This window comes from Mustela nigripes, chromosome 9 (genome assembly GCF_022355385.1).
Source record: "Mustela nigripes isolate SB6536 chromosome 9, MUSNIG.SB6536, whole genome shotgun sequence".
Taxonomy (NCBI): domain Eukaryota; kingdom Metazoa; phylum Chordata; class Mammalia; order Carnivora; family Mustelidae; genus Mustela; species Mustela nigripes.
In genome coordinates, this window is record NC_081565.1 from 72,401,551 (window position 1) to 72,418,246 (window position 16,696).

At 43.8% G+C, this 16,696-nt stretch overlaps 1 long non-coding RNA gene across 2 annotated transcripts in view; it reads right to left on the bottom strand.

Annotated features, from left to right (window-relative positions):
- Nucleotides 1–10,665, bottom strand: part of LOC132025161 (uncharacterized) — a 121,632-nt gene extending 110,967 nt beyond the window's left edge. For both annotated transcript variants that reach the window (XR_009406440.1, XR_009406439.1), the window contains exon 1: nucleotides 10,591–10,665. This is a non-coding gene — a long non-coding RNA (uncharacterized LOC132025161). The remainder of the gene's footprint in view (nucleotides 1–10,590) is intronic.
- Nucleotides 10,666–16,696: the final 6,031 nt, after the last annotated feature.

Genomic DNA, 16,696 nt, shown 5'->3' on the forward strand with positions numbered 1-16,696 from the left:
TTTCTTTCTTTCTTTCTTTCTTTCTTTCTTTCTTTCTTTCTTTCTTTCTTTCTGCCCACCACTCCTCTTTGGTTGAAAAGTTTCATTTCCTTTCCTTGGCAGCCATCTTTCCTGCTAGATGTAGCTACTACAGGGGGGCTGACCACTGTTACCTGCCAATATGTGCATGGGATTCTATTCAGGTAATCCATAATGCAACTGATGAGTAAACTGAGAGTTTAGTGATGAATGTCTTCAGTGATGAATGTCTACCTTTGGGTGGCAGGCAGCTGTTGTGAGATTTGCACATGCAGCCCCCCTCCTTCCATGGTGTGTGTGAACTCGGGCTTTCCCTTGGAAAGGCTTTCATCTGAGGAAGGAACCGCCATGAGGCAATTATTTGAGTTCATTGGTGGTCTTCTTGGAAGCTGTGAACCTACCCTGTATACTATATCTGCAATTCCAGGCAATACCTGTCCATGTCCAGAGAGGCAACTTAAAGACTAATTAGTTAATGATGTTTGCGATGTGTCTTAAAGACGTAAGGCACATGACAAGTGATAGAATGAATGGTACCATATTCACATAAAAGTCATTCTTAGTTGCCAATGTTCGAGGAACTCACCAGGAACTAGTTTCATCAACACAGAGAACACATGTTTAATGCCAAGTACTTCTGAATTTTAAAGAATGACCACGGTGGTTGAAACATTGAGGGGGAAATGGTGGAAGAGGTATACAACAGAGCAGAGACTTGATGAGGAAACTATCAAAGGGAGAGAGAGAGCAAACAGGAGTCTTCCAGGGGGTCTTTCCCAAAGCGACTGGGAGAATATTTATAGGTTTTCTTGCCTGATGTCCTTTCCCCTCTTCTGATGTACCTGCACCTCCTTTTGGAGGATCTATCTCCCCTGCTCCTCTCAGCCTGATTTGAATAGGGATGGCCTCTCACTCCCACCTAAACCAGCCAGCAAATTTTGCCTGTGTTGCCAAAAGGATTTGTTCAGAGACTTCCCTGTGACACAAGGAGCCCCAATCAGCAGAACCCCCAGCCCTTGTGTCCGAACTGTTGGTAACAGAACATCCTGTGTGACGGGAGGCAGAGGGGATAACTGTGCAAGGCCAAGCCATAGCAAAGGCCTTAATAAAGTACCAAGTCCCAGTATAAACTGGTTTGAGCCCTGCATTCAGCTACGCCTGGACCTTTAGTTGCATGAAGCAAGAGTTTCCTTTCTCACAAACAAAATTTAACCTAGCACTGAGTTTGGGTTTTGGTTACTGGCAACTCAAAGAGTCTGAACTCATGTAGTTCTCATCAGCCTTGTACTGGGGAGTTTAGTTCCAAATTCAACATGGCTGAAGCTGTTCGATCCCCTGAACTGCCTTTCTCCCAGTGGTGTCCTTTTTATGAAAGCTTGGTCACATTCAGGGATAGCATTCTCACTGCTTGCCCACCATAAGCTAGGTGCTGGGAAAGATACAAAGATAAAGAAGATGTGGTCCCCATTTTCAAAATGTATGGTCAAATTTGGGGCATATGACATGTATTCAAGGCAAGATCATGTATATTAAAAGGAATCTCAGTCACTGATTTTAGGATTTGCAGATGTGAGACTGACTACAGGTGTCTGGGAGAGGGATTATGAAAGGAATGGAATCTGAGCAGAGGTGTAACCACTCTCGAGAGGACAGTGGAACCCAAGATTGGGGAAGAAGCTTTCCAACCAGGAGGAGCCATGTGAGCAAGAGAGGGGCAGAGGATTCCTGGACAGGGAACAGTGGAAGAGTGGATGTGCCTTAAGTCTCCTGAAAGCCAACAATGAGAAATATGGTTGGAAATATTAAATCAGCCCAGATTGTGGAGGGTCTTTATACCAGGCCTGGGAGTTTGACTTTATCCTTGAACAGTGGGCATGTGTGGAATCTTCCAGTCAGAGAAGAAAGAGAATTATAGCTGCACATAGACTGAAGGGGAAGAGAGGTGACAGTGTCTGAGATCTCTTTGGAGATTATCGCCATTATTGCCATAGTCCATAGGTAAGAGATAATGAACTCCTCACTGCTGACCAAGATGGTAAGACTAGAAAAGAGGCTTGGATGAATGGAAAAGATGTCACAATATCTTTATTGAGTAGAGTGGACTGGTTTCAGCAGCTGATTGGATGTGGAAACAAGGGAACAGCATGGTTTTTAATCTGGATCATGGGAAGATGTCACACCATGAACAAAATTAGGAAATAGGGCACTGTGTGGGTGAGGTACCTCTGTCTTCTTAACTCTCCCAGAATTCCCTTCCCTGTGGTTTTGGACGAGTGCTGGCCACAAGGCACATGTCCCATGAGACCTGAAAGTGGAAGGGAAACAGAGCATATATATTTTATGCTCTGGATTTTGGTGGAGGGTGGCAGAATTGCGGCAGCTCATGGATGTTGAAACTGATCTATGTGCACCTGGATATACACCTGTTCCTCCTCCTCTTGCCAGATATTCTGTAGCTTCCTCAAGGTCTAGGCCAACCACAAATGCACTTGGAGGGGAAGGCCACCGGATTCTGTTGCAAGTGACCTATGGCAGCACTTGGAGGCAGTAAGAGATTGATTGATGTGTGAGTTCTCGTTCATCTCCGTGGTTACTCCTGTCCTTGACCACACACACACCCAGCTCTATTTTTCCAACTGCCAATCTGGCTGACCCCTAGGACTTCAGGCTCAACACCAGGCACAGAATCAAGAGCCCTACAGACATTCCTCTACCAGCTCTCATGATTGAAGAAACTCTAAACCCCACACTAAATCCTTTATTCCACGTACAGTCATAAAGGTACTACTACTCTGATTCAGGAGGATCAGCCAATCTGAATCCATTCCCTTCACACCCATGGAACTTGAGATGTTGGTGGCACATTCAGGTAGAAATGTGTATCAAAGGCAGGTGGAATGATGGCTATGCCGTTCAGGACCAGAGAGAGACCAGACAGTCTCGCACATAGAGACCGTAATCAAAGCTGAATGAAGCTGTGGAAGCAGGCTATAAATAGAGAAGGCCAAGGGCGGAACTCTGGACAGTGCCTACACTGCCAGCCAGAAGGAGCAAAAAGAGACAGGGAAGTAACCTGAAGTTAACCAAGAGGCCAAATGAGACCAAGGGGAGCACATTTATAAAACTCCGAAGACAAGGTCTCTGGAGAAGGTGCTTGTGCAAAGTCACAGCACAAAGGACAGGCACTCTCTTTTTTCTATTGTTGAACTTAGCATTCCAGAGGAAACCTTGGGCATTATTTAGTTCAACTCTCGTTTTACGGGAGAAAGAACGGAGGCCCTTGAGAGCTTTCTGGAGGTCGTGGAGCTATTTTGGAGCAGAACTAGAAAGAAAATCCAGTTCTCTGGCTCATGTTTTAATGATCTTGCTACTATACTGCTCTTCCTCCTCTTGTTTCTGATGCTGGTGGAATCAATGAGACAATATTGAAAAATATTGAGTCCCCGGGAGGAAAGATTTAATGATAATGCTGACATAAATTTCAATATTACCTTGTCTCTAAGGCACACAAAGCACTTTACGTAGATTGTTTTTCTCAAAAGAGTTGTCTGCCACAGGGGAGTGGCAAATGCTTTTATGAATCTTTTACAAATGGAGAAACTGAGTCATGCGGTGGTAACTTTCTTTGTACAATAACTGTAATGCCCGTTGAAGGCGAGGACGCCTCTAACGCTCCTGACAGTGAAGTTACGTGAGCGTCATGGACGGTTCCACTTCTAACAGTTATTTTTTGAAAGAACAGACTCCCCACCCCACCTGTCTACAGTCACAGGAATAACTGGGTGGCTCATGAAACCCGCTTCCTTGCCTTATACTTAGAAATTCATGTGCGGTCTTCAAATTTTCATATAACGATATGCTCTGGGAGCCTAGTAGGTATGCAAACAATATTCTTGACTTAAGTATTCTCAGGGGTGCTCCCTTGCTTCTGTGATCTACAGAAATGGGGAATATGAAGGAATCCTCAAAATAATTTTTTTTACATCCTTTTTTATCAGTAGCTTCAACATGCCCCGATGCAAATGCCTGGGAATGTCAGCAAAGCAGCAGCTGACTAAGTCGAGTTTCATCTCCTGGACAGTGGTTTGGATATTTCGTTAAAACGTGCTCACTCATCACCGGTGGTGGGTCAGATGGAGTGAAATGAAACAGAATGAGGCTGGAGACGCCAAGTGGGGAGAACAGAGCCTAGTGGACAAGCAGCCTGGAAATGACAATGAACCCTGAGAGTTACCATATGCTCAAGGGCCACATCCACTTCTCCTGACTGGCTCTTACACTTAGCAGGCTGTGTAAGAGTTTAGGAGAAAGATCATATTTAAAGTTTGTACTGTGTGTCAGACACTCTGTACCAGTATCGTGCTTCCCAGGTGCTACAGACAGGATACTCAGGGTTGCCTTCCCTAGTTTCTCTCTGTGGGTCTATTATGTAATCACCTGTCTGTCTACCTATCTATCTACTTAGTTAACTTACAAATATAGAAGGCAGTTGGCAAAAATGCCAAAGTTTAGTAAAAAAAAAAAAAGTCTGCTAAAGATCACTCGGGGGAGGGTGTGGATACAAAGGCGCTGCTGTCTCAAGAAAGGCTCCCTCTCAGCTAGCACAAACTGGAAGCCCATCCACAAAGGTGGGCCACCCCTTCGTGGCCGCATCGATTTCCTTTCTCGCACGCAGGTGGTTTACCGCTGTCCCGTGTGCGCACGGCGCAGCCCTTCCCGCGGTGTGTTGCTGGGAGGGGAGGATCATAATCACCCCTGACTGGTCCCGGCCCTTTCTCTCTCTCCCATCCTTTGTGTCTGCAGTTCAGACTGCCTTTTGTCATTCTTGCCAGTGGAGTTTTCAAAAGCAAGAATCTCTTGCTTCCTCTGGCCACTCGGAGAGTGTACAGTATATTTGATGTCTGGAACATCAAACAAATGCTTGTGCTCACAGTGCAGAAATAATCCCAGACAAAAGAAGACTGTGGCCATGTGGAGAATACGAAAGAAATGGGGACGGGAAATTACCAGCCAAGTCACAGAAGAGGCTGTTTCTCCAACCCGGCTCACCCGTGAGAAAAGGGAAGTGTGAGGCTGTCTGGACTCTGCCCAGAGCTCAGTGCCCCCAGCCACCATGGACGGTGACCGTGCCAAGGGAGGCCGCCCCTTGTCAGAATCATTAGCTCACCCCTGTGCCTTTTATGCAGGCAGGGTCTTGAGTGGTCTCGTCAATGCTCCTACACTTGGGCACGGCCATTTAGTTGTGAACATATAATTGCTCCCTCCCTGCTCCCCCCACCCCCACCACCTGCCCCAGGAAGAAACTGATCCAGACCTAGTTTTCTACTTTAAACCCAGGCGGCTCAGCATCCGGGGAAGCAGAGTTCAATGTTGTTCATTCTTTCTCTCCCTTTCTGGGCTCCTTTCTTTTCCGGAGCTCTTCCCCCTCTTTGCTGGGCTCACAGAGAGGCCCAAGAGTTGACAGGGATCCTTGGGATTTCCTCTTCGGCACCTGGCCCCGTCCCCACCTGCTCATCCCTTCGCCGGCGCCGCAGCTGGCTCGGTGATGCAGCCCTAAGAGTTAAGGGGTGAATTAATTGGAAGAGGAGGGCAGAAAAGCCAGGGCAGGGAAAACCGTGCAAATCAAAGGGTTGATCTCCCCGGAGGGCTGCTCCTGGGACTGAGGCACGTTCACAATAGCAGTTCAAGTTCACCTTGTGTGACGGGAAGGAGGTGTTTTAATGGCTCTGTAGCAAGAGGGGAGGAGAGAGAAAGAGGGATAGAAAATCAAAAGAGAGAGAGAGAGAAAAGGGAAGATAGAGAGAGGTGCAAATCCAAATGTCGATGTGTAGACATAGTGAGGAGAGCCTGCTGGCTGACAGGGTGATTTATTGGATTCTTCCAGTTAATCACTGCCGGCCTGTGGCCAAACGGATCTCCAGCAAAGCTGAAAGGCAGCCGAGGGAAACAGGCTTATAAGCATAAAGCCGCATAATGGTGTTCAATGAAGTGTGAGACTTTTAGTTCAGTCTCGCTGAGCCGGCCGCACCGCCGGAATGTCAAAGAGGGATTGTGGGTGGAAAAATTATGGATTTAAACTGCTAGCTGTAAATGAGGTCAATATGTCTGGTTCATAAACAGTCCGAGCCTATTCCAAGAATGCAGTGAGGGGGAAAATTAGCGTGAAGCCAACACTGTAGACAAACCTCATTGAGATATAATTGCAGCTATAAATACAAGCGAAAAGCTTACCGAGTGCAATAAAATACAGACACGCTTTTTTATTCCCCCTTCTTCTTCCTTCTTTGAATCTATGCATTTGTTAAGGGTTGTGCATCCCTAATGCCCCCTCCATCTCTCCCTCCCTCTCCTAGTGACACCCAGTGTTGCAATTAATTGAGTGTTCTTGATCTCCCATTCCATTTTATTCAGGCGAGATTGGAAAAAATCAAAAGAGCACATCTAAAGCATTTTCTTCCCTTTTGCTTTTCTATTTGAATCAGGTTGAAATGTGTGGAAAAAAAAAAAAAAGCAGCGCTTATTTTTTACGAAGGGGGAGAAATCCAAGTAAAAAGGCTTTTTAAACTAATACATCTGTTAGATGATTTGAATCTCCATTTAATGAAGGGACATCAAAGGCACCTACAGGATCCTATGGTGGGGATTCTTTCAAGGGCTACCTGATCTCGGCTCGTGAAACACTGACTCAAAATTAATATATATTTTTCTTCTTCCTCTTCCCTTTTCTTAACTCCAAAGGCTCTCATTACTGTATTTTGCACTCGAGCTCAAAGGACAGAGGACAGACATTAGCAAACTTGCTTCGCCCAGTTTAAAAGCCGATACAGTAATAAATTGAAGTCTAATAGCTCTGGTCAGGCTGTCTTTCCCCTTCAACCAATTGATTTAAATGGCAGTAATTTGGCCAGCGAGGCTAGTCCTGTTTAAATTAAACCCATTAATATAATAGCAAGAGTCCTGAATGAAATCCATCTGCAGAAAAGGCTCCACTGGTCAGTAGTTTCATAACTGCCAGGGGATGTCCTGAAACACCCACAGTCGTATAAATGGGAATTACAGATTATAGGCAGGACCCGGAAAAGGGAGAGGAGAAACACAGAGAATGCGGGATAGAAACAAAACAGTGTGAGAGCACGCATTCAGTACCAGCGAGAAACCAACCTGAGGTTTTCGAGGGAAATGACCTTGGTTATTAGTAACAGTGAAAGGTTAATTGTATTAATAACAAGACGCAATGTTCCTGCGGGGGGGTGGGGGGGGGGGGTTTCAGCATCCTTCCTCCCGTCTCGCTAGGGAGGCGTTTTTCCTCTTGGACTGTTCTGCCTGGACCTCATGGCCCAAAAGGCCAGAAATAATTTCTTTGATGCAGCGACCTGGCCCCAAAGGACAAAAATCATTTCTTCTAAGCAGAGAATGTGGTCCTCTCGGCTGAAGATGCACGTGCACGTGTCATGGCAGGCCGGCTTTCGGGACAGCATCCCTGCCAGGTCTGCCTTTGGTTCTGAGGCAGTTGGCACGAAGGTGGTCACCTGATTTGGGAGTCAGGAATGCTACCGCCACTTCCGCCGCTGGGTCAGAGTCTGTGGTGAAAGCCGAGCGCACTGTCTGCCATCTGTTCAAAGGGAAAAGAAGCTTCCCGAACAGACCAGGGAGAGCTTGAACTGGGGAAGCTATGGAGTCATGGAGATTCGGCAGGTGTGCGCATTTGAAGGTGACAGTAAAATAACGCCACACATGTTCACAGGTGGCCGATGAAAGTTTAATTACTTTACAGGCACACTCAGAAGCCAACACTTCAGGAGCCAGCAGGAGGTGGCACGGGTCTGACAGCAGGACTCGGGCTTGGGGACCTGGAGCTCCAGGTTTAAGTCTGTCTGTGGTTTATCCGCTGGGAGTCATAGGCAAATGTGTCAGTCTCAGTTTGTTTCCTCATTTCAAAAAGTGTGTCTGTGGGGGTACTTGTTCTGTATTCCTTATAGACTGTTGCTGCCATGGAAAAATATTTAGTGACCTATAAAACCTTCAAGAGTGGAAGACAGTAGTAGTTGTCACAGCAGCCTTATGAGGTTTATTAACAAGGCTCTCGCTTATGACCATAGTAAATGATAAGGGAACTTGCATAGATTCATGGGATCCTCACTGGTCACTCACTGTCTTTGGGACGCAGTGGTAGGGTCTCTCGCACACACGAGCTCACTCCTCAAGCAGTCATGTGAGGTAAATACTATTACTCTTCGTTTTACAGGTGAGGACACCTTTGTTTGGAGAATTTGGGTCATGGCTCTCCACTATTTCAATAAGAAATAGTGGAGACAGAATTTGAATCTAATTCTTTTACATTCGATGTTACTGTTCTGTGAGGATATGGGGCGTTCCCATTCATTAGACTTACCACCCTATTTTTTGTTACTCAACTATTTGTGCTTAATTTAGCCCCATGGATCACAAATCAGAATGCACCTTAAAAATCACAAATATACTTATTTGTTTGTTTGCTTTAAATAATGATATTCAGGGCACACTCCAAAATTTCTGACTTGAAAGCTGTGTTAGACCCAGGGTAAGAAACACTGACTAAGCATATCAAGAAAGGAAGAATCAGAATGAGTATCTCACTGCTCCTTCCAAGCTTTGTATGTTGTTCTGCGTGATTAAAACATACACACATATGGGGTGCCTGGGTGGCTCAGTGGGTTAAGCCGCTGCCTTCGGCTCAGGTCATGATCTCAGGGTCCTGGGATCGAGTCCCGCATCGGGCTGTCTGCTCAGCAGGGAGCCTGCTTCCTCCTCTCTCTCTGCCTGCCTCTCTGCCTGCTTGTCATCTCTCTCTGTCAAATAAATAAATAAAATCTTAAAAAAAAAAAAACATACACACATATACACACACTCACACACAAGCACACAGAGTTTACAAACAAGAAAAAACCTACAGACTGCTGTGACTGCTTCCATAACTCAGTCTTTTCAACAGCAAAACAACAGGGTAATCGTAGACCTTCCCTACAAATGCCTTCCTTCCCTCAGGCACTGCTCAGCTAAGACAATATTGCTTATCCTCTTAATGTGGATAATGAGGCTATCCCACAAAGCAGAAAGGTTTAGCCTCTGGGTGACAGACCTTCACAACCACCACACTCAGGTATGTTGTGCAAGTGGTGGTGGGCAGGGCACTCAACAGGTGAGGGGCTAGCAGCAACAGCAGAGGGCACACCGGTCTCCATGTTAAACTGATTTTGAAGGAAATTTTTTTTTTCTTTTTTTTTGCTTCCTCTTCTTTCATGGAGCGATAAACACAGCTCCTATGTTCCCTGGTTAGTACAAGACATCTCCTGGCGTTTTTAATGGCAGAATTGATCCTTCTGTGAGAACTATCAGCCAAAGAACACCAGATATCTAAAGGGCTGGGCCCTCAGATATACAGTACATAGCATGCAGATTCTAGAAGGTTGGCAGAATAGATTGTTTTAATCCCTATTTCACTTGTAATAAAATAGGAGATAGGTGACTTGCCTACAGTCATAGAGCTAAACCACATTATGATTGGGGCATGTTCATTCTTTTTTTTTTTTTTCCTTAAGTTTTTTTATTTATTCATTTGAGAAAGAGAAAGAGAGAATACAAGCAGGGGGAGGGGCAGAAGGAGAGGGAGAAGCAGACTCTCGGCTGAGCAGGGAGCCCAATGTAGGGCTCCATCCCAGGACCCTGGGATCATGACCTGAGCCGAAGGCAGACGCTTAATAGACTGAGCCACCCAGATGCCCCAAGGGTGCATGTTCATTCTCGAACAAGTAACCGAGTACCTTCTATATCCCAAGCAATATATTTCCAGTCCTGGGAAATCTGCTTTCATGGAACTCAGATTTTTGTTGGGGAGAGACAGACAACAAGGCAATAATAAACAAATGCATAAAATGCGAAGGGTGCAAAGTGCTATGAAGAAAATTATCAGGGTCTGGGGACCAGAATGACGACCGATGGCAGGGGAGTCCTTTCAGATGAGGTAGCATTTGAAGAGACCTGAATGAATTGAGGGAGGCAGCTTGGGGAACAGCATTTTAGACGAAGGATCAGCAAGTACAAACTCCCAGAGGCATGGCTGTGCTTTTCTGTGTAGGGGGTTCAAATTTAGTTTCTTAATCTAAGGCTTGTATTCTTTAAATTAGCCAGTATAGTCCAATGGGTATCATATATCCTGGCACATAGTGTCTTCGCAGTGTCTCAGTCTGTGTCCATAATCTGGGTATATAAGCCCGTCTTCCAAAGGGACAGACAGGAACGCACACCCTTCTCTCTACCTATGAAGGTTTCCTGGGAGGGAAAAAGCATCCAGGAAAATAACTCACATGGGGGTGCCTGTGTGGCTTAGTGGGTTATGCCTCTGCCTTTGGCTCAGGTCATGATCTCAGGATCCTGGGATCAAGTCCCACATCAGGCTCAGTGGAGAGCCTGCTTCTCCCTCTCTCTCTGCCTGCCTCTCTGCCCACTTGTGATCTCTCTCTCTGCATCAAATAAATAAATAAAAATCTTTTAAAAAAGAAAAGAAAAGAAAAGAAAAGAAAGAAAATAACTCACACGGAATGGCCATGGATCAGCGGGGGCAAAGAACCCTTCTGCTCTTCCCTGCCTCTCTTCTCTGCCTCCAGTTATATGCAGCTCATTATAAAACCAGAAGATTTTGCTTCCTTTTATGAGCTTTTCTCATGGGTGGACTGGTTTGCTATGCGGCCAGTGCGGGGGTTCAAAAGCCACAGAAAGCCTTACTTTACGGCCAAGCCTTGCACACTGCCAACTGGGCTCGGCCATTTGAGGAGTCATGCGAATGCCATCTAAATAGCAGAAATAGAAAGTTTCACAATGCTGCTGGGTCAGTTCCCACTGCCTACACACTGCCATCTCCATCAAAGAAGCTCCTTGTTTGGGGAACTGCTGCCCTACTCCATTTTTTTTCACTCCTTGACCGCAACCACCACTTAAGCTAAAATGCTAGGAAATGCAGGCTAGGTGGGATGAGTGTAAGACAGCAAAGAAGTAGTTGGATTACAGGTCAACTTTCCTTTTCCAACGAGCAGAAATACTGAGACATGCTTTCTTTCAATGTTTGTTGTGCCCTGCCTTGAATATCTAATATTCAGGGTTAGAATCAATATTTGTAAATATTTGCTTGAAAAACCATGCTTACCAATAGATATGAGTCTCTATATGCCTACCGATAAATGGTAGCTTAAGATTCTTGCTCCATTAACTATTGCATGGGAATTTTGAAATATAACCTACAGGTTTGGCCTTGGAGTACACACGGACACTCTGTCCCTTCACCTAAGTACTTTGCTTGCAGAAGCTGGCAAAATTGTTGGGTACATGATATCCAGTTTTTAAGAACTCATCTGTTAAAATAAATCATCCCCAAAAGATAGACTGTAACTTGTTTCACAGGCTCTTCACTGTTTAAAACTACATCTCCTGTATCACAGCCTGCATGAGAAATTGATCAGGAAGAAATCGATCAGGAAGAGCCTTCCTAGATTTGCAAACCTCTGCCCTAGCATAGTAGACTCCCCAACTTCAGCCACCATTTAAGCCTATAGCCCCCGAGGCACTCAGGCTTCCTCTCCTTCTCCTGCAAGTCCTCAAGTTATGCTTGTTATTCCACAACATGTGCAGAGGGCCGGCTTCATCATTTTCCCCAGTTCACAGTACACGCTAATGACCTGTGCACATGGTCTCCTTGTTGCCTGCCTTTCTTCCCTCCTCTTACCTATAGCCCACACACCCTTTGTCTTCCCTTCCTTGTTAGGCAACCATTCTCATTAGTGTAACACACATCATTTTGCCTGAGTGTATTTTTGTAAAAGATGTATTGTTTTCTGCACACAGTTTAATCTATGTAAACAATATCTGGTATATCGCAACCTCTCTCCTTTTCTAACTCAGCACCATGTTTTTTTAAATTAATATTTTAAATAATTATTTGATAACTGCTTTTTTTTTTTTTTTAGAGCAGTCTCAGGTTACAGAAAAACTGAATGGCAAGGCCAGAGTTCCGTTATAATCTTGATACATTATTATTAACTGAAGACCGACCTTTACAGTAGGGTTGGCTCTTGCTATTGTACGTTCTGTTTGTTTGTTTTTTTAAAGATTTTATTTATTTATTTGACAGAGATCACAAATAGGCAATAGAGGCAGGCAGAGAGAGAGAGGAGGAAGCAGACTCCCTGCTGAGCAAAGAGCTTGATGGGGGCTCGATCCCAAGACCGTGAGATCATGACCTGAGCCGAAGGCAGAGGCTTAGCCCTCTGAGCCACCCAGGCGCCCCTGTTCTGTGTGTTTTAACAATGTATAATGATATATACCCATCATTATAATATACGGAGTAGTTTCACTGCCCTAAAAACCTGTGCTCTACCTGTCATCCCTCCCTAACCCCTAACCTCTGGCAATCACTGATGTTTTTATTGTCTCCATAGTTTTACCATTTCCAGAATATCGTATACTTGCAATCATACAGTACATGGCCTTTCAAACTGGCTTCTTTCACTCAGTGTATGCATTTCGGTTTCCTCCATGTCTTCATGGCCCAATAGCTCATTTAACACCAAGTAATAGTCCATTGTCTCATACACCACAGTTCATTTATTCATTCATTCCCCTACTGGAAGACATTGGTTAATTCCAAGTTTTGGCACTGATGAATAAAGCTGCTTTAAACATTCATGTGCAGGCTTTTATGTGGATCTTGTATTTTTTTTTAATATTTATTTATTTGACCAAGAGATAGAGAGCACAAGTAGGCAGAGTGGCAGAGAGAGGGAGAGGCAGAAGCAGGCTCTCCACTGAGCAGGGAGCCTGATGTAGGACTTGATCCCAGGACTCTGGGATCATGACCTGAGCTGAAGGCAGCCGTTTAACTGACTGAGCCACCCAGATGTCCCGGATTGTATTTTTAAGATCCATCCATGTTATTATTTGTACAGTCAATGTACAAACAGAAATGTGGTTATCCCATTCTCTGTGGCCCTCTGTATACTCTGCTGTGCGTCCTACCACTTCTCATTTTCCTCTCTTCCAACGATGGGCATGTACAGTGCTTCCAAGTCTCTGTTACCATGACTAAGCTGCCATGATCATTACCATGTCTATGATGGCCCTGTGTAAGAATGTCTTTCTCAGATACATTTGGGAACAGAATGTATACCTGGACATATATAGACTTAATTTGACTAGTTGCTCTCCAGAATGGAGGAAACAGTCCATTTTCCCCCAGCTGGGCATGAAAATCCCAAGGATCCACGCATCACAAATATTTGACAAATACTTGCCTTGGCCAGCTGAACTCTATCATTTTTATACCTATCATTGTATTCTGATGGGTGTAAAAAGACATCTCATTCCTCTCTCTCTCAATCTGCATTTCTCTGATTACTGGTTTGAGCTCATTGACCTTTGAGCTCCCTCTTCTTGAAACTGCACATTTATGTTCCTTTAAAGTCTATCTTCTCTCTACATAAAATGTCCTTAAGGCTTAGATAAGCCCATGCTCTCTGGCATGTCTCCCTCCCTGGGAGCATAGAGTTGCTTTTCTCCCACCACACACAGTGAATCTTTTCACATCTTTCCAATGCCCAGTTGCTCCACACCAAGAAGTTAAATGCGAAGGGTGCTCTGATATGCCAGACCCAAATTACTCAAATCCCATTGTGGAAAAAATGCACAGAAAAGGCACACAGAGTTTTGTACATTATAGCATCCATTTTATAGAAAGAGGGTTTTTCATGGTTACAGGAGAATATATGCTGAATTCTCATTAATTAGAAATGACAAGCTCAGCAAGAGTTTCAAAAAGAAACTAATTTGCCAATGGATTATGTATAGGTGCCTTGTTGAATGAAAACTGAAGTCTATTACATTGCACACCATCATGTGTAATATTTATGTCTTGTTCGAGGGTCTTGTTTGCAGAGTAAATACACTTTTAGTTTTACCTAGCTGCTTAGTTATTAATATGGCTGAAGAAATGAAAAGAATTATTGTCAGATTTTTTTTTACTGCTCACAATTCTATTAAAAACCAGATTAGTTCAGTGAGATCATACATGTCATTTATTGATACTGTCATTTTTGTTCTATGTACTTTTTACTACAAGGATTTTTTTTTTCCTGAAAACCTTTTTTTGAAAATGGGAATTCAAGTATTCTCAAACTCAGTGTTTTTCTCCCCATTTCACAGTCAATATCTGCTCATGACTTTTTTTTTCTCCTTAATGGTTAACTTCTGAGAAGTTTCCGGTATGAACTAATGGAGGGGCGCTCCCCATTTTAAAAGTGAGGGAAGGATTTTGTTTTGTTTTTGTTTTTAGATAGAGACAGTCCCAGGTAATTACTTGGGGGCAGAGATGTGCTCTTTTGGTCTAAAAGACTCTTCTTGTATAAAAGAAATCTTTGAGTTGTTTTTATAATTCCAGAGAACAAAGGTCTGCTCCGTGTGGTTGGGATGTGTATTTCAATGTCTCCTTTGAGTTTCCTCTTCCTGTTTCTGGTCTGTTCCTGAGGTGCTGTTTATATCCTGCAGAAGTTTGTTTCTTGTCAAAAATTTAAACAAGCTATGGAATTCCCTAGCAGGGGATCCTAAATGCACGTCGAGAAAGTTAATAAGTGAATGTGGTAAAGATTTAAGGCTTGATTTCCTTTCCCCACGAAGATCTGATTTTTAATAGAGGTATCTTGAAAAAATGAAACAAATGAACTTTCAAAGCCATTAACCCTGAAAGAAGGTTCTGGGGTGACAAGAGTTTAATGGGGGACATTTTGAGTAAGGAGAATTAGCCAGACACCATCAAATGACACCTCATAGGCAGGTACCAAAGTTACTCACAGTTCAATTTTATTCCACTTGGAAAAGTCATCAAGACCTCCCGTGTCCGGGCTTGGCCTGAGATGGTTACGTAAATACCCATTTTTTCACAGTTTAATAAGGGAAATGGAAACATTGACATAATATGATACAGTTTGAGAGGTTTTGTTCATAAGAAGTGCACAGTGAAGCCAGAAGTAGGAAATAACTCATCCTGGGAAAATCCCGGAGGCTTTTGAGGAGAAGTGGCCTTTGAATCCTATTCTTTACATCTTAGAGAATGAGGAATTCAGCGAGTGACTAGTTTTGAAGAGGATGGGAAACTAAAATTACCACAGACCACTCTTAATATTATAGATCACCAAGAGAGACAGATGACCTGACAAATCCCCCAACGCCACATGCTTTGAGATATGATGGGGGCATACCATTCAACCATACCGACTCCTCTTGTATTTGTGTCACCTTTTCCAAGGGCAGAGTCTTTTCTCTTTTCATTCTTAGGTTGCCTTGGTACATGCTTGTGTTGTGACAATCAAGGTTGATTGTCTTGGATTAGTTATACTGTTGAGTTTAATTTTCCTTTTGAGCTGTTAACCATTCCAAATGTGCTTGAGTCTGTGATTAGTTTTGCTGCGGAGATTTTCTGTTTGGGGACGTGGGTAGCTTTTCAACCTTGCTTTTCTGGCAGTATTATGCAGATTTAATAAGAACTCTGGTTATAGGGAATTTGGGGAAACAAAGAGATGTTAAACCAATATTATGTTTGTATTTATTACCTCTGAGCACATTCTGAGCAATGAAGGAGGAATGGCTGCTACCCTGAGAGGTCAGAGTTAACAAAGAAATGACCAAACAGGTTTCATTATAAAGCCTGACTTTTCCCCTTATGCCCTCCCACTGGGCTTAATCTTCTCTAAGGAATGGTGGCAGCCAATAGGGAGAGGCCACTCTCTGCCTTCCGTGAGTTTTCTGAGATGGCTATACCGTTTCATCACGCTCTTGAATAAATGAACAGTGCCTAAGTACCTGTTACTATTGCCATAGAAGGTGAGAGTTCCGATTCCTGGGCCCTAAGAAAAGGGATTTGGGCAAGGGCACAAGGGCTTTCTGTGTATTTACTGCAAGTAGAGTGATGTGCATCTCTACAGAATCATAAGAAAACATGAAGACTGAAGGGGAGGTATTTAAGCACGGTAGCCAGGAAAGTCAGCTTCCAGTCTCGGGTAAATGATGGGCTTTTGAACGTGCAGTTGCACTCGATGACTTCTCTCAGACCTTTTCCTTTTTGTGAAAAGTTCGATGTAAACGGTGTTGTGCAATCCGAGTTTTTGAGAATGGCGGTGGAATTCTCATCTGTGACATTATTAACTACCCCACATATCTCCACAGACTTCATTCTTGCTAACGAAAAGCTACTGTTTAGTTTTTAGACAGAGTGGGGATAGCACTGCATCCAGTGTGTTAAGAGAGATTATCACTTTCCCAATATCCTTTGCAGTAGGCTTGGCCACATGACACACTTCTGGATCCTAAAGATGCTAAGACGATGTTTGGTGGGAGTTCTAAGAAGACTTTTGCTTCTCCTGATAAAATTAGATGACCTTTCTCCTTTCTACCTGGAATGAGGGCAGGAACTCTAGTAGCTGTTTTGTGACTATGAGGTAAAATCAAGTTGTACAGGACATCTGAGTAGCACATATCTCTAGAATTATTATATGACAAAAGTGTATTCCTTCTTACTTGGTTTAAGCCATTATAGGTTTCTTTTCTGTTACTTGCAACACTGTCCCTTCCCTTTGGGCCTTAAAGGCCAATATATGAATCC